Genomic DNA, 27,093 nt, shown 5'->3' with positions numbered 1-27,093 from the left:
CTCTCACCCCAAGTACTGCCACCTCCCTGGGGCTAAACATATATTTATTATTGCGAGGAGGCCCATGTATCTCTCCTGTAGCCCTGGGGACTGCCACCTCCCCTGGGTAATTTATTGAAAATAAGGGGGGGAAGGGGCTAGTGGCTTCACTGCTCCCCTGGGGACCACCACCTTCCAGGGGCTCAAATTATTGTAGGGGTTCTGTCATAGGTCCCCAGACGCGGGGACTACCACATCCCCAGGGCCTAATACTACAATGGAGGGAAGCTGTGTGGCCCCCCTCCTGGAGCCATAGATGGCCCTGGGAAACACCACCCCCCAGGGCCGGCTCCTGCTGCCTCTTGAGGTGCCCTCGCTTTCTCATTTGACTAGCTTAGTGATTGGTACTGTTGGTCTGTAGGTCTGCTCATGGGTCCCTTTGTGATGTTTGGTGAGTGGTGGTGTTGAGTTAACTGAGAATTTCTAAATTGTAATTGTACATATTCTGAACTACAATGTCACCCATTTTTGGTTTGTTTCTGTAGTGCTTATCTTCCAGCTCTGGTCACGCTATAACGAACATAGTCTTGTCATCATTATTTGTTCAATCTCACTCAAAACTGTGTTAAGAAGGGATTATTTCAACAGCTAAAGCCTGTGTTATAGGTGAATGTGTAGAGGTTGCATAAGCCTGTGGCGTAAACCTTGCCAGTGTACACATTGTCACTGAAAAATTATGCAGATTGACCTTCCAAAAGAATTGTAGCAATTTGTCTGCAATTCAGTCAACATTTATGACACTTTTTATGACACACCCTAACTGAGCAAGACTACCTAATTAAGAGCCAGTTTCTGTCTGTCTGAGACAAACATAGCTGCTCTTATTTTCAACAGTCATTGCCTTGGACCTACCATTGGTTGCATTGCTGTCTTTGTCTACCTTTCCCCTTCACAAAGGGAACTAGTATGATTCATACTTCTAAATCCTCCCCTGTCTGTGTCTTCTTTCCTCCGATATCTGTTTACCAACCCCACCGATGGAAACATCTCATAGCGTTGCTGTTGCATTATTTCAGTCCGAAGATTATAAAAAAGTTACAGATGTGAAATGTTGTATACCGTCCCCAGTTCCTGAACTGTATTGTAGTTGGTGGTATACGAATATTATTAGCAACTGCCGGAAAGAGACCGCCCGGTACAGACAAGTGTTTTTATTTTTATTGTAGTTCCTCGTGTCTTACAAACAACCCGGTGATGCTCACTAAGTGAACGATGCTGCCATTCGTTTTCATATCAGGGCTGGGATTGGATCATGGCAACATGCGTGTAAGAATGATAGATGAAATGGCGTCTCTGCTGACTTGTTCTGTGGGTTCATTACCATATGACCTGTTTTAAGGTGGCAGAAGGCATGTTGACAATTCTGCAGGCCATAGACTAAAACCCAGGACTGACGGGGAAACCGAGTTTGTTTTTCATGGGATGGTTTAGCGGTGTCACTTTAGATTGCTGCATTCATTGAATACTTTAGAACCGACGGAAATTCTTTGGTCACCTTTTTTTTTGGGTGGGGGGGCTGACTCCTGACCACTTCGGCACAGCTGCAGCACAGGAACCTGTCAGATTGATTTTGGGTTGGACATTTTTTTTTTCCAACTTAATATCCATTGATTTCTTCTTTCGTTTGGCAAACGTCATTGTAACATTTAAACAGACTGAGTATTCGTTAAGATACAGTAAAACGTTGAAGACGGCAGTAGTCGAGAGCATAGCTTATACATTTATGAAGCCCTATTTTTCCAGAAGCGTGTCTCTTTCGTAGGCGATTTTGTGCTTCATCGCATTTCAGCCCGTGCGCTCGACCCTGCAACGCCTCTGTGTACTACGAGTGTATCTTTCCAGCTTAAAAAGGAAATGACATTTCGCAGACTATTTTTAGAGCCTTGGAAGAGGTTTGTTTTTGTTGGCACAGAACATGCAGTGAAATGTGCAAACCAGATGTCTTACTTTCCAGAGCCAACGGCCTTGTGTGTTTTATAGCTCAAGTTTAGCCAAGCTGCCTGTTATTGCACGTAAAGCTAGGAATTGCAGAGGTTAGCGGGCTCTGACTGCAAGAAATATTCTCCCAAGGTATATTTCTCCTGGCTCCCTCTAACTCAATGCGTGTGCCCTTTTTTCACCGGCACAGCCTGTATTGTTTTATCTGTGTGCATTCTTGCTTCTGTGGTACTGTTGACATGTTGGCCACACACAGCCCAAAAAGAGATGGTCTTTTAGGGATCTGTGATAGTGGATTTTATAGTGATATATTTTATTTGCGGTTCTTTCTTGATCATCTTTATGTCGACAAGATGGTCATAAAAGCAGGCACATTAAATTCAACAATTTAGATTAGCGCACTTCAATTCATTGAATTAAAAACATCAATAAGAAATCTCCAATGAGCTATATCATCTCTATAAAATACAAGAATCCATAATAAACATTTAAAAACGTGAGCATCGGAGCACCCCAGCTTTACTTTAAATTCTCCGAGGCTGAATACATATATATGCCCTCTCCCACTGGACTAGACATTCAGATAGTTCCGTCTCTTATTCCACATTGCTGCTAAGAATTTTGTTACAGCAGAATCGATTGGTGGGGAAAGATCAGTTTTTAGTATCCAGAATGATTCAGAGCACTGTATAATCCCCAGATTCTTACAGATTGGAACTATCCATTTATTCCTTGGAATCTGATATCCAGGACAGAAAAAGACAACATGCAATTCATTTTCTGCATCCGCAGAACAGCCTGGGCAGTTTTTTGGGGTAGGTGGGCACCATTTACTTGTAAGGGCTCTGATTGGTAGAGAACCATGTCTCCATTGAAGATAGAGCTTCCTATAGCCGGGGGGCTAATGTCATTCAGAACCGTCTCCAGTTTATAATAGTCTTTTGTTAAAATGAATGTGTTAGACAGAGTTCCTATTTGAGCATTCGCTAGGCGGGCAGATAAATTGTGTTCAAAATACAGATTAGCCAACTGCTTGCGTGATATACTTATACATGCTTGCTCCGGGTCACTCCACATAAGAGGGAGGGTCAGCCTCTCAAATTCCTGTCTTATGTATTTTAACCAGGAGAGTTTCCACGCATTGGGCAGTTTTAGAACCTCCACAAGCTCTTGTCTATAATTATTGAGCTCTGGGGTTACCCAGAGTCGCCTCCAGAAGGTTAGGGTTTTAAGGCCCAATTCCTCATTTAGAGGTCTAAGGCCCAGGTCGAGCCTTAGGGGCAGCAATGGCGTACTTGGCGGCAGTGATACTAGCGTTTTCTGTTTCTACCATTCTAAGAAACGCCACATCCCCGTTTCCAAAATCTGCAAAGACATTGTTCATAAAGTTGGAAGTACAGTTGGGTGACAAAACCTGAATATGTCCAGGTTGGATTTCTGACCTGTTAGTCTTTTATTTAAAAAAATATCAAGCTTGTTGGAATTACAGGCTTCACCATCACAGTTTTAGGTGTCTCCTGCAAACTTTTGACTGCCAGTTGTCTATTACCTTTTGTGGATAAATACCAATTTAAAATGGGCTTAGGGGCAGGCCATTGCTTACTATTTTGGGGCGGGGGGGGCAGTAGGAGCACACTGCCTCACATCCCAGTGCCATTACCCGGGCGTGGTATTGACCTGAGCTAATTTGTGGCAGCATGTCCTGCAACCCCATGATAATTCTCTACTGATGACGTAATAATCCAGATTCAGTCAAAAGAAGGGGGGACAGTGGGCTTTTGGGGAGGTCCAAACGTACATGCCATCATATACTGTGAAAAAATAGAGTACAGAGTTCCTCAGTGGGTCATGGAACACAACGGAAGGGGATGTGTGATGAAAGGTTGGTCGGAAGTCCTCTATGGAGGGGAATTCCTCCTTTCGGAACTAGGGCCCTCACACACCCAGCAAGCTAGGTGTCATGCTTCATCATATGGGCCTGCTCTTCGTCGGGTCAGCGCTGCAATACCCAACAGGCACCCATAAAGGGGCTCTTTAGCGGAGATCTTTGGTTTCTTACTGTATAGGTGCTGTGGTTGTAAGGGGCCCAATATGTGTAGATGTAATAGTGGAATGTGCAGAGTAAAACAGGGCTGGGATTCCGTTAAATAACTTTATTCAGGGAGGATCCTAGCCTGGTTAAAAAGAATACAGGTGAGGCGACTAGAATAGATAACATCTTCCACTAGGCAACAACATATTGCATGCTACAATTCCAAACCTTTGATCAAAAATTTGAAACTACAAGCCCCAGAATGCAATTATTTATGGCTAAAAACACACGTCTAACAAAAGTGGTCAAATCAGTAGGAAAGGCAATTGGCGACACAGGCTATGGAGGTGCAAATAAATGAGTCCAGTGAAAATAATTTGGCGTTTCGCAGCATTTAAGGTCCCTACGCTCAGCATTACACCAGCTCTCCTTGCAAGCACCTTTGTTTCATGGGTTTGCACTTTTACAGAGTCTGGCAGTTACGTCAACTGAATGCATCCACAGCCGTCGAGGGAGCACCTCTGACTACATATTTCTAAGAGGCAGGACAGGGAACAAGTAAACTTGCTGTGGAGCTGTGAGGCTCGTCTCCATAAAGAGGCACCACTCGCTTATTGACCTGCAGCGCCTGGGAACAGGCACTTTTGCAATCGAGAGCATGTGATCAGCGGAGATGCTATATGTTCATTGAAAAAGGACAATGTTGGTGGGTTCTAGTTTCAACAGGAATGGCCATTTTTAACTTGCAGAATGTTACGTTTTGGGAAATATTACTGTGTTACTCTCTTATTTGACAGCTCTGATAAAAGTAGAGAATGTGGCTTTATGTCCAGACCTGCCGACTTCGAATCTGGGAATCCAGGTTCCAGTCCTGGTATCGGCTCAATTTACTGAGATTTGGGTATCTCCTCGTACTTTAAAAAAGAAGATATCAGCCTTTGTGTAAAGTAAGTGATGCTTGCGTAAAGCATTCCAGTACCACTGGGCAGAGCTCGCGTTTCATAAATCTGTACCAAAGGTAATTGTAACCCAAGCTTTGTGGGATTAACCAGCATTTGCGATGCAATAGGTCTCACATTTACGCAAGTTTAGGCTATTGGTATTGTAAATGACAATGCCTTTTATTTATGTTTTAAAAAGCATAGCAAAACAAAAAAGGCATTGTCATTTAGAATGCCAATAGCTCAAACTCGCATAATTGCGAGACCTATTGCATTGCAAATGCTTGTTTTTCTTTTTGAAGGTTCCTCTGTTGCCAACCTTTTGTGTTGCTCCCCTCATTCCCCTTCCCCTTTGGCTGCTCCTGTCTCATCCTACCCATTCCTGCTGTTGCACTCCTTTCCCCATATCGTTCATAAGAAAAAAAGTATGTTTTTGGTGTGGGTAAAAAAAACAATACCACGCTGTTACACTTTTTATGGATGGATGTGTGTGTGTGTTTTGTGTGTGTGTTTTTAAGTTACTGCTTCAACAACTAAGAAAATATGTGCTGCATAATTATTCATGTACGCTGTGTTGCAACTCTGGGGCCACCCAAGCTGTATGGCACATATGTGCACATGAACGATGACATGCGCACACGCATGCATTATTGCACGTTTTTTGTTAGTACTGTTCAACACCGGCATAACTACTGCATTTTTGTTTGCAGATACTGAGCAACATCAGTGGCAAAGCCAATAGGTTGAAGAGGTGAAACCTAATAGCTTTACTTGAGCTTTTTTCAACTATAGCAGGATCATTTGAGAAAATGGTGGTAAATTGGTGCATTTTCAAGCACCATTTCTTTTCAAAAGTCTGAAAGATCCTCTTTCATCTGGTATGACTTGGCAAGTTCGTTATACAGCACATGGAATAGAAATACACAAATCTCAGTCTTAGGATGTACACTGCAGTGCTTGTAGATTTTGAAGGATTATGCAGCAGTGTTATTAATCAATCCTCAGTATGTCTAAAGCTCTGCTTTTCACCTATGAGGGTTTCCAGGCACTGTGCAGCAGAGTCAGTCGAAGAGCCAGGTCTTAAGTACCTTCCTGAAGTGGATCAACGAGGGAGAGGTGCAGAGGTGGAGGTGAAGGGTGTTCCAGTACTTGGCAGCAAGGAGAGAGAAGGAGCATCCTCCGGGGCGGCAGCGGCCGATGCATGGTACCAGTGGGAGGACAAGGTGAGCAGAAGTTCATGGGTGGTAGGATGTTAAGGGGCCAATGGGTTGGGGATTGTTGGTGCTGGTCTCGATTCGGTGTTTCAGGGCCTCCTTTTTCACTGCTTTGAGCTGGCGGTGGTAGTTGTTGAGGGCCCACTTGAAGGTGTCTCAGTCACCGTTGTTCATGCTGGTTCGTCACTTTCTTTCAAGTTGTTTGCATCTACGTTTCGTTGTTCTGAGTTTTGGGGTGTACCAGATTACTTTAAGTGAATACACATTTTTTTTAAAAACTCTTTATTCTTGACTGCACAGGAAAAAGAAAAAAAACACAACCGTGTCAAATTATCCCATACATATACCAGTCACTGTTTTCCTTTTCCTCCCCAGCAAAAGGCATTGAAGATGTCCATGGTTACAGTGCCTCATCATATATCAAAAACAATACATTGGTCAGTCGATCATCTCTGGCACACTACGTGTTTCCACTGAAGTGAATACACATTTGTTGCAGAAATATCAATTTGTCATTTTCATGAAGCATTTGAATGTACAGCTGTCATGTAATATAATGTAAATACTTTTTTAAGGTGCTCTGTGACATAAAATGGATGGATGGATTATCTGGTGTATGCTCATGCGTTGTCGTCTTATGCCATCTATGCCGTAAAAATGCATAGAATTCCTATCTTAGCACCCCCACTCGCACAACTCTGATCATTTGGGACAAAGTTACCAAGAGGGCGGGGTGGACTTCTTTCCCCTCCCCGTACACGCCCATTCATTTTAATCCGGATTTCCCCCCGGCGTTACATGAGGGGCCCTTTGACTGCTGGAGGAAGGGGGATTGCCTCAAAATATCTGATCTGTTCCGCTATGGGGAGGTCTTGACTTTTGCCGAATGTAGGAAAGAATTTGCGCTTCCGCAGAGTGAACAGTACCACTATTTTCAGCTCAAACATTGGGTCTCGACACCTTCCATCCCGAGAGCCGGCTTATAGGGAGCTTAGGGAAATGGAGAAGTTTGTGGCCCATAGGGCGGATTCCATGAAGAGCGCCATTTTGGCTCTCTACGATATGTTGCTCCACCCTACATATTCCCCACAGGCACGGTACATGACTTTTTGGGAGCAACTTGTAGGTAGGGACATTTCAGACGGGGAATGGGCTCATATATGGAGGGTCATCTCCAAGCATAATTAGTCTATGGCTCTTCGAGAAGCCCACTATAAACCCCTATATGATTGGTACCTATACCCTACTAAGCTTCGTCGCATCTTTCCAGACACCTCAGATCTTTGTTGGTGGGGATGTGGGCTCCACGGGGACTTCAGGCATATACGGTGGGCTGACCTAAGATTCGACCTTTTTGGGACGAGATTTTATCTCCTATCATAGACCTATTGGGCTACCCAATTCCGGCTTCCATTGACTTTGCTCTCCTTGGCCTTAGGGACCCCATCCTGATCAGGCAAACTAAGGCTGATAAATCGATTATGTGGACGTGTCTGGGGGCAGCCAAACTCACTTTAGCAGCTGCATAGAAAAAGACAGAAGCACTGGCAATATCGTTGTGGCATGCCCGACTATGGAGGATAATTTCAATGGAGCGTCTGGCGGACATTTTCTGGAATGACTACGAAGACTTTGTGCTCCGCTGGGGCCCTCTGGTGACCCTTTTGTCTCAGGGTCTGCCTTCTGCGGTCTGTCCACCGACGGTGCGGGCCATGCACCTCTTCCAGCTATAGGTTCTCCCCTTTCTGACTTGTTGCCCCCAGGGGGCTCCTTAGCTATATTATGGGTCTGCCTGAATCTCACCATTAGTTAATGTGCCAATTTCCAATTCGGCCTCAGCTGTATTATTTTCATACTGTTTTTCATTATCATTTAGTCACCACCGGGTGGGGAGGGGGTGGGGGGTCTGTTTGGGGGGGGGGGGGAGTTGTTATATGTTCTTTAAACTGGCATCATTCACTTTGTACAGGGATGTAGCAGGCATGGGGACTATGTGACGCTGACCCATCATAGCTATCTGTATTGCAACCCCAGAAACTGCATGCCCCCTTGTACCCTTGAGGTTGTTATCCTCTGTGTTATGCCTTGTTTGATGCTTAATAAAAATTTTATATTGAAATAAAATGCATAGAATTTCCAGTATATGCTAAAACTAGTTTTTATCTGGAATGAGCATCATCATGCTATGGATAATGGAGGCAGGTAGCATACTTTGAATTACCACAATTATGCAATGGTTGGCATTATAGTAGGCGTCCACAACATCTTGCCTTGGGTGCCCACAGTATGCCAGGAATCATAGCCATTATGCCAGTGCCAGCTTTTTATTAGAGTTGGGCATTATTACACCATAAATGCTCACAGTATTCCGAGAAATACCACTGCTATGCCGGGGCCAGCCTTTTTCTAGGGATGAACATCATGGGAGTATGGGAAGAATAGCAGCCATTGTGCTAGGGACCGCATTGTAGCAGGGGTAGGGACCATTGTGCCAACGATGCCCACAATAATCCCTGAAAGTGCCACCATTATGCCTTGGCCATCATTTTACCATAGGTGAGCACCATTTTCCCATGGGTGTGCACTATATTTCAATAAATCCCTCCTTGTAGGTCCAGTATTTTACAAGGTCTGGGTACCACTTGCCATAGCTACCACAGCCATCATTTCATTGGCCTGCATTAAACCCTGGGCGGAGAGTACTATGCACTCTCTCGCTTATACTCGGTGGGTCTTGAGTTGTGTTCAGAGTCAAATCGGCACGCCTTCAAACTTGTGCTGACCAATTAAGAGTATTGTCTTGCGTTTAGTTTCCCTGTTTAAAAAGCAGCCAGGATTGTAACTTTAGTCTTAAGACTCCTTGCACGTGGACCAACTGTACATGGTCTGTCTTTTTTCATGTTCTTCTTTATGCTTTATTTCCATGCACCCACTTACATAGGCTGTCCTTTAACAGATTATTTTATAGTAATTGATCTCTTGGTAACAAGGCCTTGTGTCAGCTTTTCTATGTTTGATCAATATCGATCAGCTCATTACATATAGTTGAGGCAATCCAGCTCACTGAGAGAACACACTTCTTTAGACCCTATAAATGGAAGTGAATGTTTTGTTTTTCTGAAAGTAAACCTCGCTTGACTGTGGTCCTGATTAGTTCTTTCCCACAAGAACCTTAAAAGGGTGTTTCTTATACACCACTTTACCGTCTTATGGGTGAGTGGTCGCCCTTAAGCATTTTAAAAGATTTGCCCATTTAATGCAGTGGGTGGTGTTTAGCTGTGACACCCAGCCATTTCGTGACATGTTATTTACATGTTTTAACAGTTCACCGGCTGGCCATCTCTGTATCTTTTGTTATGAATAAGATCGATAAGATGCTGCAGCCTTGGAAAGATTGTTTCAGACTGAATAACCTGATGTTCACGTGATACTTGTACATTATCACACCCATGTTTCCATAAAGTGCAGTAGTACGGGCACTTTCAATGACCTTAAACAGTAATCCCAGTTCTGTTTCAGGAAAAGCTGGAGTTACACTGTTCAAGAATAATTGCCACAGACCTATGGAATAACCACAAACCCTGCACTGCCCTGCTTGAACTCTGACACACAACCACCTAGGTCGTTTGTCAGGCCAAATGCTCCATTATGCACTTACTGCCGGGCATATGAATGTTGAAAACTCTATCCAACTCCTTCACAGACCCTCCAACAGAAAACGTTGTATGCAGGACTGCATTGCTTCCCTGTCAACTCGTATTGCCTGTTCTTCACTGTACACAATGTGTGCTCTTGTCCCTGAAGAAGGCAATCGCATCATTTGATTCACATTTGCAACAAATTCATATTGCACTCCATGCAGAGCGCATGATACGTTTTTGATGTCAGCCTTTTACTATATAATTTTGGAAACTGGATGTAAAATGAGGTCTTACAGAGTGAAAAAATAATTCTCATTAGCGTCTGAAGTATTTTAAGTGAGTAAGAATATATATTGTAATCAGCGTGTTCGTTCTCGGTAGGTTGAAGTGTATGTGAAGAAAACTAGTAGTTTCACTTGTAAGCCCCTCTTCAGTTCAGGCTGTAACAATATTGAAGTGCCATCGGATGTTACATTGCCACTGAGGTCAATGATGTAGACACATGAGCAGATCAGTGGCTCTGCATGTTTTACGCAACATTTTCAGGGGCATGTATTTGCCTTGTTGTATGGATTAAGAGTCTAGCTTACTGCTTACCTTGTGGGCAGCGTATGGGGTAAACCTTTTATTGTGGGGAGTGTGGTAATGTCGGATGGACTGTATGACATTTGCTGCCACCAGTGAATTTCAGTACGTTTTTACATTGATATAGGTGTGAATGGTACACATCTGACTACATACTGTATTCCTTTTGTGTTTGAGCTCTCCAAACTTCAGTCACTCCAAAATGCGGCAGCGCAGGTTTTGCGTGACCTACCAAAGCATCATCCTACCTCCGCCAGCATAAAGCAGCTGCACTGGCTTTCAGTTTGACGGCGAGTGGATTTTAAGGCACTCGTCCTAGTGCATAAAGCCCTATATGGAGGAGTTCTGGCGGATATAAAACTACTATTTCCCCAATATGTGCCACTACGCTGCTTGTTGTCCACCAATACCGGACTGGTACATCTCCCCAAGATAAGAGTCCGGTGGGGAGGAAAGGGTTTTTCATTCCAAGCGACTAAACTGTGGAAACTCCTTTCCCGTACAGATACGATTAGAGTCTAGCAGGATTCTTTTTAGAAAAATGATAAAAACATGGCTCTTCACCAAGCTTTAGATCTGTTAGCTTCTCCTGGATTGCACATATCTCTGCGCCAAGACGCCTCGGCAATAGTGCGCTTTACAAATATTCAGTCAGTCAGTATGGCATTGAAAGGTTTTGTTACCATCTAGACCAAAATAATGCAGAGCAATCATTTGTAGAACTTCTATGGAAAATGGATGGAGTTAGTGCTTACAGGGGAATCAGTAGCAAGGACTTCCGTTAAAGAAAGTTGAAGATGACACTTGTTTGAAGTTGGGCATGATGAGCAAGAAAAAGACTATGGACGTCTTCCATGGTCCTTTGTGTGGAATCGGGCTGGGAGATGGTAAAGCCTTGAAAGATTAAGACCATTTCCCCCAGCTGACCTATTATCCCCCAACCTCCCTTACCCTCTTACGACCGATGTGTGGTTAGTGGTGTTGTAGACCGTGGGACAGAGGGAACTGTTCAATTCCCCATTGGTATTTAAAAAGCTCTTTGGAGATGTTTTGACGTGAATGCAGCATACTTTTGACACCACATGAAATGATGTTGTGGGTCTTTTGAATAAATGTGTCTTTTGTGAAATTAATGATGGGGGCGTTAAGGTGATTCCAGACATCAAGAGTACAAGTGAATTGTCATGGGATGTAGTGCCTAAGCACTTTCATAGAGCAGCAACATTCATCACTTGGCTAGTATGGATGTTAAACCTTTTACTTAACCGGTTGTATTGTCTCATCGGTGTTGATGCTGTTTCCCCAGTCGAACATGAAGGTTTTAAAAATCATCCTAGGCGAGACATTGTCTCCCAAATACTCATCAGCTCATCAATCTTATGCCGAACTACACATCTTAGCAAGTTTTACTTTCAGTTTTTTGACAATTTTGATGGATGTCTTCCCTTGGAAGGCCACTCAGACATACATCTGCTTGCCATTTAAATGCCTTTATGAGCTTATGATTAGGTACAAGATTTGTAAAGGCTCTTTCATACTAACCATTGAGTATTATGGAGTGTCCCCTTCCCTTTTTGGTACAGTTTTGGAGAGGGAAGAGTGGAAAACATCAATTCTAAAACCTGGTAGTCATGTGTTCACTGATCCAGCGCATCTGGAGCTTACACTTGATTTAAGGGGAGGCTTATTCCCACTGCTGAGTTTGACTTCTCGGGTAAAATGATGCAATCTACTAAGTAATAGATGACTAAGAAGTACATAAATGGAGCTCAACGGCATGTCTCCCTAATTGATTGAGTCTCACATCATTATTGCTGAAAGTGGTCTCTGAGGCGTTGACCAGACAGAAGCCATTCTAGTGTGTGTTCTGCGTTTGAGGGGAATCGCCATTTCAACCCATACTCCTAATGGAAGCATTGAAACTACCAGATCCATCTGCAAAGAGCTGTTGACTGGAAAGAAACCATTGGCAGAAGATGTCACACATGACAGTCTTCTTCGAGGCTAAATCAGAAGATCATCAATAGCCACTTTCCCAAAATCGTTGGCCCTTAACAACGTTCTCGGCTGTAGTGCATGTGGCAATAGCATTTCCTGTGCTTTTATAAACAATTTACTGAGTTTACACTTTGCCTTTATTGTGAGATTCTTTATTTTGATATAAATGGACTTGATATCTCTATTCACCAATGGCAAGCTTGTAAAACTAAAATACTCGGGTGTGGTGAGTGTAAAGGAGTTTGCACATTACTCCCTGAACGGTGAACCACTACCATCTAAAATTATAACGGCAGGACCGGTTATGACTGTACATTTTATTTTCCTAGTTTTAAGATAGTTTTCTTTATTTTTCTAACTCCTGGCTCGGATGCGGTCTAGATTATGACTAACAACCTTGTTTAAATTTGAGTGTGGCACGATTGCGTATTGATGGTACGCCAAAGGAAAGCCCGCCTATATGTCAGCCAGTCCTCGGCCAGTCAAGTTGCTAGTTGCATCTGGAAGGCTGCTGGGGAAAATTTGCTTTTTTGCCATTTCAGCCCACTAAGCTACTGCCCTCCCCCCCTAGCTAAACAACAACATCTGTCAGTTACTTCCTTGTCTGAAACTTATAAATAGTTTTATGAAAATACCCACACTTCCCAAACATGCTAAACAAACACCGAGCCCTCACAAGAGGATGAAGGGTGCTCTCATAAATGCCCGATCCGTAATTCAACACTATCTAAAAAGCAATGAACTCATCAAAGATCAAGGCCTGGACTGTTTGTTCATTACCAAAACAGGACTACAAGAGAACTCTGCGTCTGAGATGCAACAGGCTACACCTGAAGAATACCATATTAGACATTTAGATCACCCAAACAAAAGAGGTGGAGCGATGGCCTGTATTATTACACGGAGTTTCAAAGTGCTCAATACTTAGCAGTCACTCGCACGATCACAGCCCATTCAGCTACTAAATGCGTTTTAATTAATAGACCACCAGGACCATTGTGTTACTTTATGAGCTCCTTTCCGCATGTTCTTTGAATACTGACGATTTATAACCAGGTGACTTTAATCCACATTTTGATAATGCGAATATCAAATAAGCTCAAAATTTAATAAATTCCTCTGCTGCCTTGGATCCACAACCCTGGTCTACTGAGACAAAGATTGGGCCTGGTCTTCTGCCACCCCTCTACCATTCTTTTGGATACTCTGACAACGTTGATTTGGTCGGACCATATGCTAATTTCATTCCACCCTCTCTGCAAAGAGAAAGTTGGACATGGTCTTCTTTTTCCTCTCATTATCAGACTAGCCTAGTGGATGATTGCGATGGTTGGGGTATACAATTACGACACACTGTTTCTCACTTGCAGTGTCAGAACCGGATAGCAATTCCAATCCGATAAATGAGTCATTATCCGCCTCACTGGAACTCCTTCACCCTTAACGGATGCTACAGACCGTTCCCTGGTACGCAGAAGCTTTAAAAGAAAGCTAGTTTAATTGTTGGAGAAGTGAAAGGTTACGGGGAAAGTCAGGCAAACTGACCGCTAAAATCACGTACAAAAGTCTTTCACAACAATACAAAAACTTTTTTTTTTTAAAACACTATTGCACAACACCTGGTTCATACATTGCTACCATGTTCTCCTGCTACACTCCTGTCCGTTCTCTACGACCCAAGTACCAATATTTGATCAATGTACCCAAATACAAAAGAACCAGACGGAGAGGTCAAGGGTGTCCTACTGACTGCCAAGGCAAGGAATAACATGCCCCTGTCTCTTCGTGCCCAACCGAATTACGAACGCTTCAGGAAAGGGCTGAAATCTCACCTGTTTGCCAAAAAACATCTTTTCTGCCGACTCCTTATTCCTCCCTTTCTTTGTAGAGTGATTTAAGAAGTACCCAGACACTTTTTTTCTGAGGTTTTGTGCGCTAAATAAATGCTTAACTCATTCAATCAAGCAGTCAATCATTTGTAAAGCGCACTACATACCCATGAGGGTCTCAAGGCGCTGCGGGAGGGGTAGGGGGGTGCTACTGATCGAACAGCCAGGTCTTGAAGGTAAGCAGGTCTTGGGTCTGTTGTAGGCTCAGTAGCAGGGTGTTCCATGTCTTTGCGGCGAGGTGGGAGAAGGATCTCCCACCGGTGGTTGTTCTATGGATGCGCGGGACGGTGGCGAGTGAGAGGTCGGCGGAGCGTAGCTGGCGGTTGGGGATGCAGAAGGAGAGCCGTCTGTTGATGTAGGCTGAGCCGGTCTTGTGGAGTGCCTTGTGCGTGTGGGTGAGGAGATTGAAGGATATCCTCTTGTTGACTGGGAGCCAGTGCAGGTTTCTCAGGTGGGGGGTGATGTGGCCGTGGTGTGATCGTGCCAAGGCATTTTGGATGCGTTGTAGTAGTTTGATTAGCTTGGTCGGGGCGCCCACGTAGAGGGTGTTTCCGTAGTCGAGTCTGTTGCTGACGAGGGACTGGGTGACTGTCTTTCTTGTATCTGTCGGGATCCATCTGTAGATCTTGCGGAGCATGCGGAGGGTGTTGAAGCAGGAGGAGGAGATGGCGTTGACTTGCTTGGTCATTAAGAGCGTTGAGTCGAGGATGATTCCCAGGTTGCGTGCGTGGTAAGTGGGTGTCGGGCCTGCCCCCAGTGCCGTCGGCCACCAGGAGTCGTACCAGGCTGAAGGGTTGGAGCTGAGGATGAGGACCTCCGTCTTGTCTGAGTTCAGCTTCAGACGACTGCCTTCATTCCTTTGTGGAGGTTGGCTTTGGCGGTGATGGGGTCCTTGGTGAGTGAGAGGATCAGCTGAGTGTCGTCGGCATAGGAGATTATGTTGAGGTCGTGCTGTCTGGCTACGTGTGCGAGCGCGCCATGTAAATGTTGAACAGCGTCGGGCTGAGGGAGGATCTCTGGGGTACGCCGCAGATGATCTCGGAGGCTTTGGAATGGAATGGGGGGAGGCGGACACTCTGGGTTCTGCGGGAGAGGAAGAGGTGGTCCAATCCAGAGCCTTCATGCTGCAACAGCTAGATAGAAAGCAGTTAGAAATACAGCCGAGGTTCATCTTAGGACGCCATGTTTCCAGTCACAGATTTTCATGACACCCTAGTTTGTTGCGGGATTTGCAATCCTGAGTTACCTTCATTGAATCAATTGGAAAGCATATAGAACAAGCATTTGCAATGCAATAGGTCTCGCATTAGGAAAGTTTGAGCTATTGGTATTGTTTTATTTGTGTGTTGGTTTTGTAAATAGCGAAATTATTGGCTTTGTCATTCACAATGCCAATAGTTTTAACTTTCGCAAATGTGACACCTATAGCATTTGTAATGCAATATGTGTTGTATTTATGTGACTTCGATGTATTGATATTACAAACAATGGCTTTTAATTTGTAATAATTAATACTTAAATAAGTTATTGTAATTTATAATGGCAATAGCTTAAAGTTTTGTAAATAACTTTTGTGAAGATTATCTTCAGTGTATTGGGACGAAAATCAAAAAACAGAAGTGAAATATTAACATCTTTTTGTGTGAGGGTGAGGGTGTGTGTGAGAGGGTGAGGGGGTGTGAGGGTGATGGGGTGTGAGGGGGTTTGAGGGTGAGGGGGTGTGAGGGTGAGGGGGTTTGAGGGTGAGGGGGTGTGAGGGTGAGGCGATGTGAGGGAGGGTGATGGGAGGGGGAGGGTGATGGGAGGGGGAGGGGATGGGAGGGTGAGAGGGTGGGTAAGAGGGTGGGTGAGGGCGTGTGAGGGTGAGGGGGTGTGAGGGGGTCTGAGGGTGAGGGGGTCTGAGGGTGAGGGGGTCTGAGGGTGAGGTGGTCTGAGGGGGGTGTGAGGGAGGATGAGGGGATGGGAGGGTGAGGGGATGTGAGGGTGAGGGTGATTCGGTGTGTGTGGGTAAGAGGGTAAGTGAGGGTGAGAGGGTGTGTGAGGGTGAGGGTGAGGGTGTGAGGTTGAGGGGCTGTGGGGGGGTGAGGGTGTGGGTGAGGGTGAGGGTGTGAAGGTGAGAGGGTGTGTGAGGGTGAGAGGGTGGGTAAGGGTAAGAGGGTGGGTGAGGGTGTGTGTGAGGGTGAGGGGGTGTGAGGGTGAGGGGATCTGAGGGTGAGGCGGTCTGAGGGTGAGGGGGTCTGAGGGGGTGTGAGGGAGGATGATGGGATGGGAGGGTGAGGGGATGGGAGGGTGAGGGGATGTGAGGGTGAGGGTGATAGGGTGTGTTGTGGGTAAGAGAGGGTGTGTGAGGGTGAGGGGGTGTGTGATGGTGAGGGGCTGTGGGGGGTGAGGGGGGGTGTGAGGGTGTGAAGGTGAGAGGGTGTAAAGGTGAGAGAGTGTGTGAGCTTTAGAGGGAGTGTGAGAGGGTTAGGGAGGGTGAGGGGATGTGAGGGTGAGGGGATGTGAGGGGGGGTGAGGGTGTTTCAGAACTCAAACTCATTAACTTGGAGCCAGCGACATTTTGCAACACATGTACGTGTAATGCCAATTACTTCCAATGGCGTACAGGCACACACGCTAATTCGATACAAGGAGTAAGGCCAAGATGATGTGCCCTCACTTGTAGTGTATGTGATGGACAACACACTTTCAAATTAGTTATTAAATTAAAGCAAATTACACCAAGCAAGCCTTTACTTTAAGTGTCAGCTCTGTGTTACGGAAACCGCTGGTGAATCAAGGTTGGGCTATACAACCAATCACCGGTTAGTCAGGCGCTACACATTTTGCAGGAACCGTAAATATTGTTTACAGAATTGATACCAATTACAAGCCATAAATAAACAGATGGAACATGGGGAAGAGTGGCAAAGGAGTTTGCATATAACAAAGTGCCCTCCTGCGTCGCCCATCAAAACTTCAGATACTAACTGCTACCAACTACAGTAAAGAATGTAGCACACACCCTTCAGCAGCTAAACTGCGCAGATCGATCCAGCTTGACTGCAAAAAACAACTGCGTGAAAAGACTGTGTAGCAGACTGATCTGGACTTAACAATACGTTATTGACCGAAGTTTCATTACTAACACTCTCAAGTGCAAAGCAACCCAAACAGAAAAGTAATTCACATTTACCCAGAGTACAACATATGAAATATATTGCTGTGTGGTGTGTTCCTGTGAGCCCACTGTAATCTATTGTGACGCACTGCCATGCAAAGTATGGGCAGACTCACCGTGAAGACGGAAGCTCCGGACTGCTTGCCGATAACTGGCTGTTGTGTGATTTTACAGCCCCAGCTGGTGGTTTTGGTTTCATTTTTGCTTTTTTTTCAGCTGCTCACAGGGTGCATGGCTCTTCCTGTATCTGTGATCATGAAAAACAGGCCCCCTCGTTGCCGGGGTAACCCTCAGAGCTGGTGCCAATCCCGGAGCGACTTGGTGGTGATGTCGATGGACTCTGGTCCCGGTGAATTCAATTTAAGTGCTTTTGCGTCTCCCGGGCCAGCGGCGGTTGTGTAATCCCCATGTAAAGTGCAAGTCAAACGGGGGAATCAAAGGAAGCAGAGGAGATGGTGGGGGACAGCTGGGCATAGCGACGCGACCCGAGCCCCTTACAATGAAGACCTACCCCAGGGAACATATGGGAGAGGGCTCGGCAAGGTGAAAAGGTATGGCTGTGAGACACGCTCTGTGTTGGGGGAGGGGGAGGAGCATTAAAGCGCGCGCTCAAGAACAGCGGTGCGAGGAATGCACGTGAATGCCTGCGAATTACTGATAATTAGGGAAATATTACCTACTTTTAATTAGACAGTTTAGCGGCAACAACAATTGTGGGTTGAAGTGCAGTATGAAACAAGGGAGAGCACAAACGAGAAGCCATGTGGACGTAAAAATAACGCAGCGCGGCCGAATGAAATTACAAGTCGGGTGGGGGGCGGGAGAGAAGGGGAGTGAGCGAGTGGGAGGGAAGCGCTGGCGAAGCGTCGTGCTTCAAGAGCCTGGTTGGGGGGGGGGGGGGGGAGCCAGCGAGTGGGAGGGAGGAAAGGAGCATATGGGGATGGGGTGTGAGTGAGGGGGAGCAGAAGCCTTTGATGGTGGTGTGGGAGGCCATGCGCGCGCCTGGGGAAGCTTCATGCTCGAGTGCACCACATGCATTGTAGGAAATCCTTCTGGTTTAAGAGACTTTGGTTCCGAAGTAATAGTCTTCGAGTAATTAAAATTACTCGACCTAAAAAGCACAACATACATTACACCTACACTTGTTAATGTCCAAACGTTAGTCCTAAATATAGGAGAAAGCACGTTTCCTACTTGCTTTTTTGGTCTAGCCTCGATAGCCTTGTGTAATCAAAATGGCTCATAAATTAAAAAGTACATGCATGTATACATTGCACAGAGGTGCTTAGGGTCAGTCATCTTTATCCATTTTACTGTTATCCTGTCATTCACATTTGGCTTCTGCTCATCACAGCATTTCCTGTGTTGTAGTGGGTCAACCCACTACAGCCATTGGCTTTCTGACACTTTGAGTGACTGCATTTTACTAGATCACTTGTGCATATCCCCTAAATAGAAGTATACTTCAGTGCTGGGGCTGGTGTGGCAATACTTTACGTTGCCACTGCTTTTTTCTATTATTATTTTTTGTAGTCACTTGTGTGTAATTAAACTATGTCTTTGGGTTACAAAGCCAATATTAAATTTAGTTTGATCTAATAAGAATCCTATTTATTTTATGATGTGTTGAAATTAAAATGGGTTCAATGCCTGTTCTATGTCCACTTGCCTCCAAGCAAACACCCTTACTGTTCTATCAAAATTAATATGCAGGGGCGGTTTTTGTTAGCTTTCCTTTAACTGAAATTTATTGTTGCAAGCACATAGTCTTTACTTTCGGTGGCATGTTTTTTGTGTGTATTTTTGTGTCCGATGCTTTCATTAAAAAAATAACCCCCACTAGCATGTCAAGGTGTGATCTACCTGCTTAGTCAGTACTTTTTTTTGTGGGATATATTTCCATGCATTGGATCTGATTGAGGATTAGTTACACAGGGATGATTATCATGAAAATATTGTGTGATCTCTGCAGTTGTTGACCTTTGTGAGGCTTTCTTGGCTTGTTCCCTATATATTTTCTGTAACACAAGTCCAATGCGTCTTTTTTCCTTCATGCCATTTTCCTTCTAGTTTTCTAGGGTTGCACTTTAAAGTGCTCTGCTGCTGCTGTTTACCAGCGATGTGGAGCTCTTTCCAAACATTTTCGACTAATTACCCAAATTAAATATTTAATAGTGCTTTCTTCAGCCCCGTTGTGACGGGGCCTGGACTTCAAACACCAGTCTCCCCTGGTGCCTGGAGGCGTGGAAAGGAGCTCCATAAGCCAGGATCAAGGCCCACGGTGTGGGGAGGCGCTCTCTTCAGCCCTGTTGTGAAAGGGGCCCAGACACCAAACACAGTATCCCCTGTGCTCTGGAGACAGGATCTGCATAGGCCAGGCTCAAGGCCCGCAGCACGAACGTGCCCAGGCAAGGAGCGGGCCAGTCTGCTCCCGTCCATGGCGGAACGAGATTGGGCAGGACCCCCTCTTGCATCTTTACTGGAAAGTTCCCTTTAACGATGAGTGAGCACAAAATCTCATGTAATTCTGTTATACTGAAATTGGGCCTAAGGAAGCCTTTATTGACATTCCTTTGGCACCGGTGGTGGGGTGCTTTCAAAAGAGATAAAACTGGCAGAAAGGAAACGCTGGGATAGTAATCTCTCTCTCTCCCCACAACCTTCTCTTCCCAGCTCCACCGCTATTATTGAAGATGCCGCAGTCTCTGAGCAGAGTAACCACCCCACGACTGAGGGGGCCCAGGGCTCTTCTGGCTCCCCCGTAATTGATCCTGTGGACAAATGTTAAAGGAAGGCAGTTGAACACCGCCATCCCAAAGTCCAAGCGAAAGGTTGCAAATATTTGCGCTGGGCAATATAGTCTGCTTGTTTTGGAGAAATCATTGCTGAACAAATCCTGTTCCATGGTTTGTCCCACTCTCAAGGAACTTTTACTTTCCTAATCTGACAGGATTGAGTCCTTGCTGCAGGGTGGGAGGACATAAAGCCAAAGTGGGAGTGGTATTAGCAGTTGATTATAATTAGGGACAGCGGCAGGTTGGTAATATTGAAGCAATTTCATGCTCCCACTTGAACCCTCCTCTGCAAGTCGTTAATTCTGCTCCCCCTCAGGCAAATTCCAGATCTGGCCCCATCAGGGAGTACATCACGGACTTTCACATCAGGCAACCACCAATAGTATGTCGATTGGGCTGCTAATCATGAGCCCACCATGGTGCCAGGCTTGGTCTCTCATTCTGGGAAGTTGCTCATTTTAAGCCTCCCACTGGATGCATGCCCCTATGTTCTGATTCTGGCAAACATTCTGGTGTTGCCAGCTGAGAGCCTTATTGAGTTTTAATTATGATTCTGCTGAAATCTTGGTTGCCTGTAGAGTGTTCTGGGTGGGCCCTTCACGCAAGACAAGTGGGTTTTTGTATTGTTGTTTATTTCCGTAGACCCATTTACGTGCACACCTTCGTTGCACAGCACAGATATCACCACAAGCATGAATCTTGCATTGAAGCTCTGCCCCTTGGTTATTTCTACAAGCCCTTAGATGTACAGCCCAAGATCAGAGAGTATTAGTGCTTAATTTGAGCCGGTGGTTTCCGGTGCTTAGCACCTGCAATTAATCTTCCACACCAGCGCGTTTCATGAGCACTAGTTAAGGACACATTCATTTGTGGTAGGCACGGGTAGATTAAGTGATTTGCCCAGAATCACAGGAAGTTGAGCCAACGCTGAGACTTGAACTTGGTTTCCCAGTTTCAAAGTTAGCAGCTCTGGCCAATACACCACGCCCTCTTCCCACTTTCATGGTTAGTAGTTGTTTCTGTTTAAGGTGACACTAACAGGAGAAATGGGCTGGTGCAAGCTGCCTCCTGACAAGAGCTCCGGCACTTATTTTTTTACAAATGAATCACTAGGGAGTATATCCCACACTCTGCGCGTCCATTCAATTGACTAGTGTTATTGTCACACATCATAGATTTCTTCCTTTAGCAAGTTTAGATTGAATTGACTAGCACAGATGTCTTTAACAAATTGCCTTGAGTCCGTTGGAGAGAAACCCACAGCTCTGTCTTCTGGGGCACCCAATCTAATTCCAACTTTGAACATTTTAAGCTGAAACACTGATGGCCCAAAAGCCAAACTGAGTTCTGAGGAGTGGATGTCATTCATAGATTTGTTGACGTTTTATTCCAAGAAAACTGGGCTGTGAATAATCTTCTCTGTAAATGGTTTTGACTGTCACTCTATTCCAGCTCTTCCTTCAAGCTCGGGCAACGATAAGGACATCCTCTGTGCATGGTTTAAGCCATCGTTGAACATTTCAGTATTATCTCTTTATACAAATTCCTGCTCTATTCAGAGATTTCAGGTGAGATGTTCAGGAGGTTTCGTTTGTTTTAAATCAATTTTTACAACTATGATTTTTTTTCTTCTAATATTAGTAATTTCAGATTGTTTACTTTTGTGGATAATTTGATTGGTTCCAAGCATTTTCTTCACAGCAGGGTGCCCTTGGCTATTTGTTTTGATTGCAACGCTAAATTACTGGATGAGTTTCCATTTTTAATCATTATGGGCACCTGTGGTGTCGATGCTCTGGTAATAGAATCTTGAGACCTAAGGGGTTCGGAACTTTCTAACTACGGTTGTGAGCATGGGCTTGTAAAAAGCATGGAACTTAACGGATGTAGTTCTGTCCCTACTTACACCGTCCAGGGATGCCAATTGGTGGCTGATTATATTTTCTCTCTCAGGATCTTCCTAATTATGGATCCTTTTGTAATGTGTTTGAGAATCTACATAGTGAGTACAATCCTATTGCTTTGGAGATCCTCCCTCCAGTGCTAAGATTGGATTGCCTTCCTGGAGACACCTTCGTCATGTCGACTTCATCCATGGACTCCGGTTGGTTTGGAGATTAAAAGATCCTGAGGGAGTATTGAATTTTCTAGTCCAAAAGCTTTACTGTCATTTTGAACTTTGCCTGACGTGCAAAGTTCTTTTACTTTGTTGGCCACCAGCTTCAACACGATTTGTAAGATTAAATAATGCATCCCTTTTAAAGCTTGTGTGTAATAAGCTCAACTCTACCATTAAATGGCTTGATGCACCTTGTTCGCCTGCTAGAAGACGTTTATGAGCAGTTTGGAAGTCTACACCGAGGGACACTAGTCTCATTGCTACTTGTCGCACCGCCTAGAAGGCAGCAATCAAATTTAGGAAGAGGGAACTCAAAGAATTAAAGTGAAATCAGATGTTGATGGCCTGTGTAAATCGAGACACCAAGACATTTTAGAGCACTACGTTCTTTAATGGTCTGTGATGACAGGTCAACAAGTTTTAAGTGTCCACATTACATCTGATTAATGGGTCACTCACCTCTCTGGTGTATATCCACAGAATCGCTGTCACAACAATGTTACTACTATCTGTGTTGATGATGTGTCCGTGCCCCGTCTGTCTATTGTGCTGGGTTCAGGAGCTTTACAGGAATGTCTCTCTGGCAAAAAGCCCATACAATACGAGGTCTCGATGGATCTATTTCAGTGCAACACCGATTTGTGGGTCCCTCTACTCAATAACGTTTTAGTATCATTATTGGGAACTGTATTCCGAAAGTATAGTCTCCTATAATCGTGCCTGTATTTTAAAAAGGGAACATTTTTCAACTAGGGTGCTACAGCCTTTTTTTTATTTTTTTTAATTGAAATTCTTTTTATTAACAAAAGCTCGAGAAATTGCATTATACAGCGTCCATGTCGTGAGTACATTAAATTCCATATACAGAGAATCATAAGCAATACTTTCTTGGGTGGAGCAAGCCCCTATGATATCCATTTTCATAAAACGATTCTGCCCCCCACAGCCCTCTTTATCTTCTCCAAGGCGCCCACACCTTTTTCCATTTCAGAGCACACCCCCTACTCTTATACACTATTTCCTCCACATTCTGACACCAGTCAAGATCACGAATCCATTCCTCAATCAGAGGGGATGCCGACGCCCCCCCAATTTTTGGCGATGTTGCGCTTTGCCACCCCCGCTGAGAGTGCTAGCCATATACCCACATACCTGGGCCATTCTGCCTCCCCCTTAATCATTAGAAGAAGCCATTTTGGTTCAAGGGGAACAGACGCTTCCACCACCTCCAACATAACTTCCGCGACCCTCTGCCAAAATATGACAATTTCAGAACATTCCCACAAGGTGTGTACGAAGGTTCTGTCCTCCCCACATCCCCTGCTTCATCCCGCCGATGAGGCACGACCCCAGGAATAGAGGTGGGTGCGGGAATAATAGGTGTGATGCAGTATCTTGAGCTGTACCAGTCTGAATCTTACACGCATAGCAACCTCTCTAGGACTCTGGAGCACCTCTTGCCAGTCCTCATCGTCCAGTGCCCCCAGGTCTCTTTCCCCTGTATGGGGTCCATCAGCAACCGATCCTCCAGCGGTGAATATTCTGGAATGGAGACCCCCCCCCCCCGTTGGATGTGGGCGCGCAGGGTGTGTAGGATCTGCAGGTGCGTGTAGCGCTGCGATTCATGCATGTTATACTCTTTCTGTAGATAATCAAACATACAGAGTGTCAGGTTCCACCCGTTACTCCTCGGGCTGCGTTGAACGTCCTTACTCCACACCCACACGACCACCCCGCGGCCCGATAGTAATAATCAAAGACCACCAGGATGATCCCGTGAGCGCGGGGAAGGAAGGGAACAGCGGGGAGGGAGATCTGTAACCATAAACACAAGAGGTTTTAGAATCACACCCCTCCCTATCTGAAACTAGCAGGTAATACAATTAATACTGAACACCCAGTTATTGTTAACAAAACAACAGCATACCTGTAAAGAAAAATACACAGGCTTGAAATACAGGAGAGGGAGGTGAGGTCCTGTCAATGGCGGGGATTGATTCTAAGGAGCAAGAAATTAAACATAAGACTTAGAACATTTGGATACAGAGCTTAAGCTGATCCTGAACCACACCTACCACTTATATGCGAATGCTATGCTGTAAGCCATTTCTTCCATCATACTTAGGTACCCCCCTTTGTTCTCTCCTGTATTGTAATAGAAAGCAAAAAACAGGTTGTCTTCGAATCAACACACTTGAAATGATTCATAGGTTCCAGACACCTTCAAATTCCGGTGTAACGCTGCATTCACAGTTCAAATATGTACAAGTCCGACTTTAATAGTGCATACGCACTGCAATCTCCGGTTAACTGCAAGTCTGTCTCTTTCTTGTAACAAGGTGGTTTATGCCCCCACCAAACTCCTAAGCAAATTATCCAATTACCACCATTGGATTACATGGCCCATTTAAAAACTCGACTGTCCTGTTTCAATCACCGTTTTTCCCGCATGAGAAAGCAGACGCTTTTCTCTTCAGGAAAACGGGGAAAACAAACACAGGTCATCAACCGTCACAAGGATCACACACAGCCGTGTGCGCATCAAAAAAACGGGTTCACCCGTAGTCTCGTGAGGCGTGGGGTCGTGTGTCACCAGCCGGCGAACACACACACAGAAGTCTACTCACAGTAGCGTTGGTCTCCAGACAAGAGCCGCTCCACGAACAGACTCTCTCTCGGCGGAATTATCGGCACTGTTCCTGCCGGGTTCCTGGTTTAAATTTCCTGATCTGCGCGTCTGACGTCACGCGCTATGTGCCCCAGAGCCCTCTGGGGATTGTAGTTCGACATTGTTTTGGTTGTCGTTTCTCACGCATTGCGCGGACGGCGGCCCACAAGGCCGGGTTCCTGACACAGAGGGTGTCTCCCTTCCATACGTCCCCCAGGCATTCAACGCCTATTAGACGCCAGCCCCTGACTCCAGATAGCCCGGTTACCTCTCTAAGGGGATCTCCCGCCCAAAGCGGTGTTTTAGCCGTCAGTCTCCCCGCCCAGCCCAGCGATTTATTGGCGTCCCTCCAGCATTGGACCACCACCTTTGTGTGCTTCGGCCAGGCCTGGGGTGCTACAGACTTTTTGACTCTATTGTCAACATTTTGGGTTGAGTCCTCTTTATTAGCATCAGAGCTTGGTTGAAGGATAATAACATAATCAACCCTTGCCCTTACAGGTACTGTGAAGACATGGGTACTTTGGCGCATGCCTGAATCTTCATTTGATTCTAGGTAAATGTTGTATAGGAGCTAAAGTTAGAAGAGAACAAATCATATTTTATGACAGACCTACAGTTAGAATCCAGTTTTCATGGCTTGTGGGCTGGGCAGCTCCACCTTGAGAACTTTGAGTATTAAGGGCAGTAGTTTACAGATGATATATCATGTTCCCTATATGGAGATAGTTTTCGTTTCATCGTATTGCTGTAGTAGAAACCTTTTCAATATGTAGCCAATAATGTAGGCAGTCCGTGGATGCTCTATTTAATATCTCTTTGGTGATTGGAAGAAGGCCACTCCCCCATGTTAAAAATTGATAGATGACAATGTGTCCTATAACAAAACGGGGTGACCCTGTGTCTCAGAACCAGGGTATATAATCATAAACAAAAAGTGGTTCTGTCGGGATTCTCATAGGTTACTTATCAGTGCACTGAGTGTCGCATACGGAATACCCCAAGCAAATTTGGTCATGAATCTCACACATGCCTGAGCACAGAAGTTCAGTTCAAAATAACAACCATAACACAGTATGTATGTATTTACTGCCCCAATTGATCAGAATTAAATCATTTAATGTATGTTCACTTCTGCAGTAGATTAAGGCTGTTTACAAAGGGTTCAGCCTAGTGCAAACCGGATGAAATTCTGGCTGCGTGTGCCTCTTAATGGCGCCTGGCGGTAAAATTAGGGTGGACCCGGGTGTATGGTTGACTTCAGTAGTTGTGAAAGGATCACTCAAACTGTGAATGAAGAAGCAGGCATCAGTCCTGCTTTGTCTCTGCGAATAAATCAAATGGCACTACATACGCCCCCCGCACTCTGTCCTGATGAAGACCCTTAGTGACTACCAAAGGGAGCACATTGTGGGTTGAAATGTCGACGACAAAATAAGGCATATATTAACCAAGGCTCTGCAGACCAAAAGGAGCACCAGTAGCTACCAGGGCCATTGGTTCACTGTCTGGCCACCGAATCTTTTCCCTTTCCCTTGTACAAAAATCCTGAACCACCCTGTATATACTGCACAATTGTTTACCACTAAGCACATATGTCCATGATCACTTTGTATATGTAAATATTTCACCCATTGTAAACAGCCTTGATCTACTGCAGAAGTGAACATACATGAAATGATTTAATTCTGATAACTATGAGCAGTAGATAGGTATCATACTGTGTTAGGGTCGTTATTTTGAATTGAACTTCTGTGTACAGGCGTGTGTGAGATTCATGCCCAAAATTGCTTGGGGTATTCCATATGCGACACTCAGTGCACTAATAAGTCACCTATGAGAACCCGACAGAACCACTTTTTGTTTATGAGATGACAATGTGTGGCTGTCGTTCCGTACGGGGCCGGGGTCTGGGGCTATGCTGACATCGGCGCTCTGCAAATGGAGGAGAATCAGGAACTTTACCGTCTTTCGTGCCCTCCCCCCATCCTGGGTATGTTTGTCATGAGGAATTGGACATGCCATTTTAGAGGACTCTGAGATTCTGCCACACTGTCTGCTATAGGCTTTTTTT

The 27,093-nt window shown here is 45.0% G+C and overlaps 1 protein-coding gene across 6 annotated transcripts in view; it reads left to right on the top strand.

Annotated features, from left to right (window-relative positions):
* Nucleotides 1-27,093, top strand: part of PHTF2 (putative homeodomain transcription factor 2) — a 488,580-nt gene that overhangs the window by 105,630 nt on the left and 355,857 nt on the right. For 2 of the 6 annotated variants that reach the window (XM_078679174.1, XM_078679156.1), the window contains one exon: nucleotides 5,996-6,173. The exons of 2 other annotated variants lie outside the window; for them this stretch is intronic. The gene's annotated coding sequence lies outside the window, so the exon portion shown is untranslated. Of the gene's footprint in view, nucleotides 1-5,986; nucleotides 6,174-27,093 lie in introns of all 6 variants that reach the window. 2 more of the 6 variants (XM_078679164.1, XM_078679148.1) reach the window with 1 other exon arrangement.

Source organism: Lissotriton helveticus, chromosome 1_1 (genome assembly GCF_964261635.1).
Source record: "Lissotriton helveticus chromosome 1_1, aLisHel1.1, whole genome shotgun sequence".
Lineage (NCBI taxonomy): Eukaryota > Metazoa > Chordata > Amphibia > Caudata > Salamandridae > Lissotriton > Lissotriton helveticus.
The sequence above is the reverse complement of the archived record's forward strand: the minus strand, read 5'-3'. Positions and strand labels throughout refer to the sequence as shown.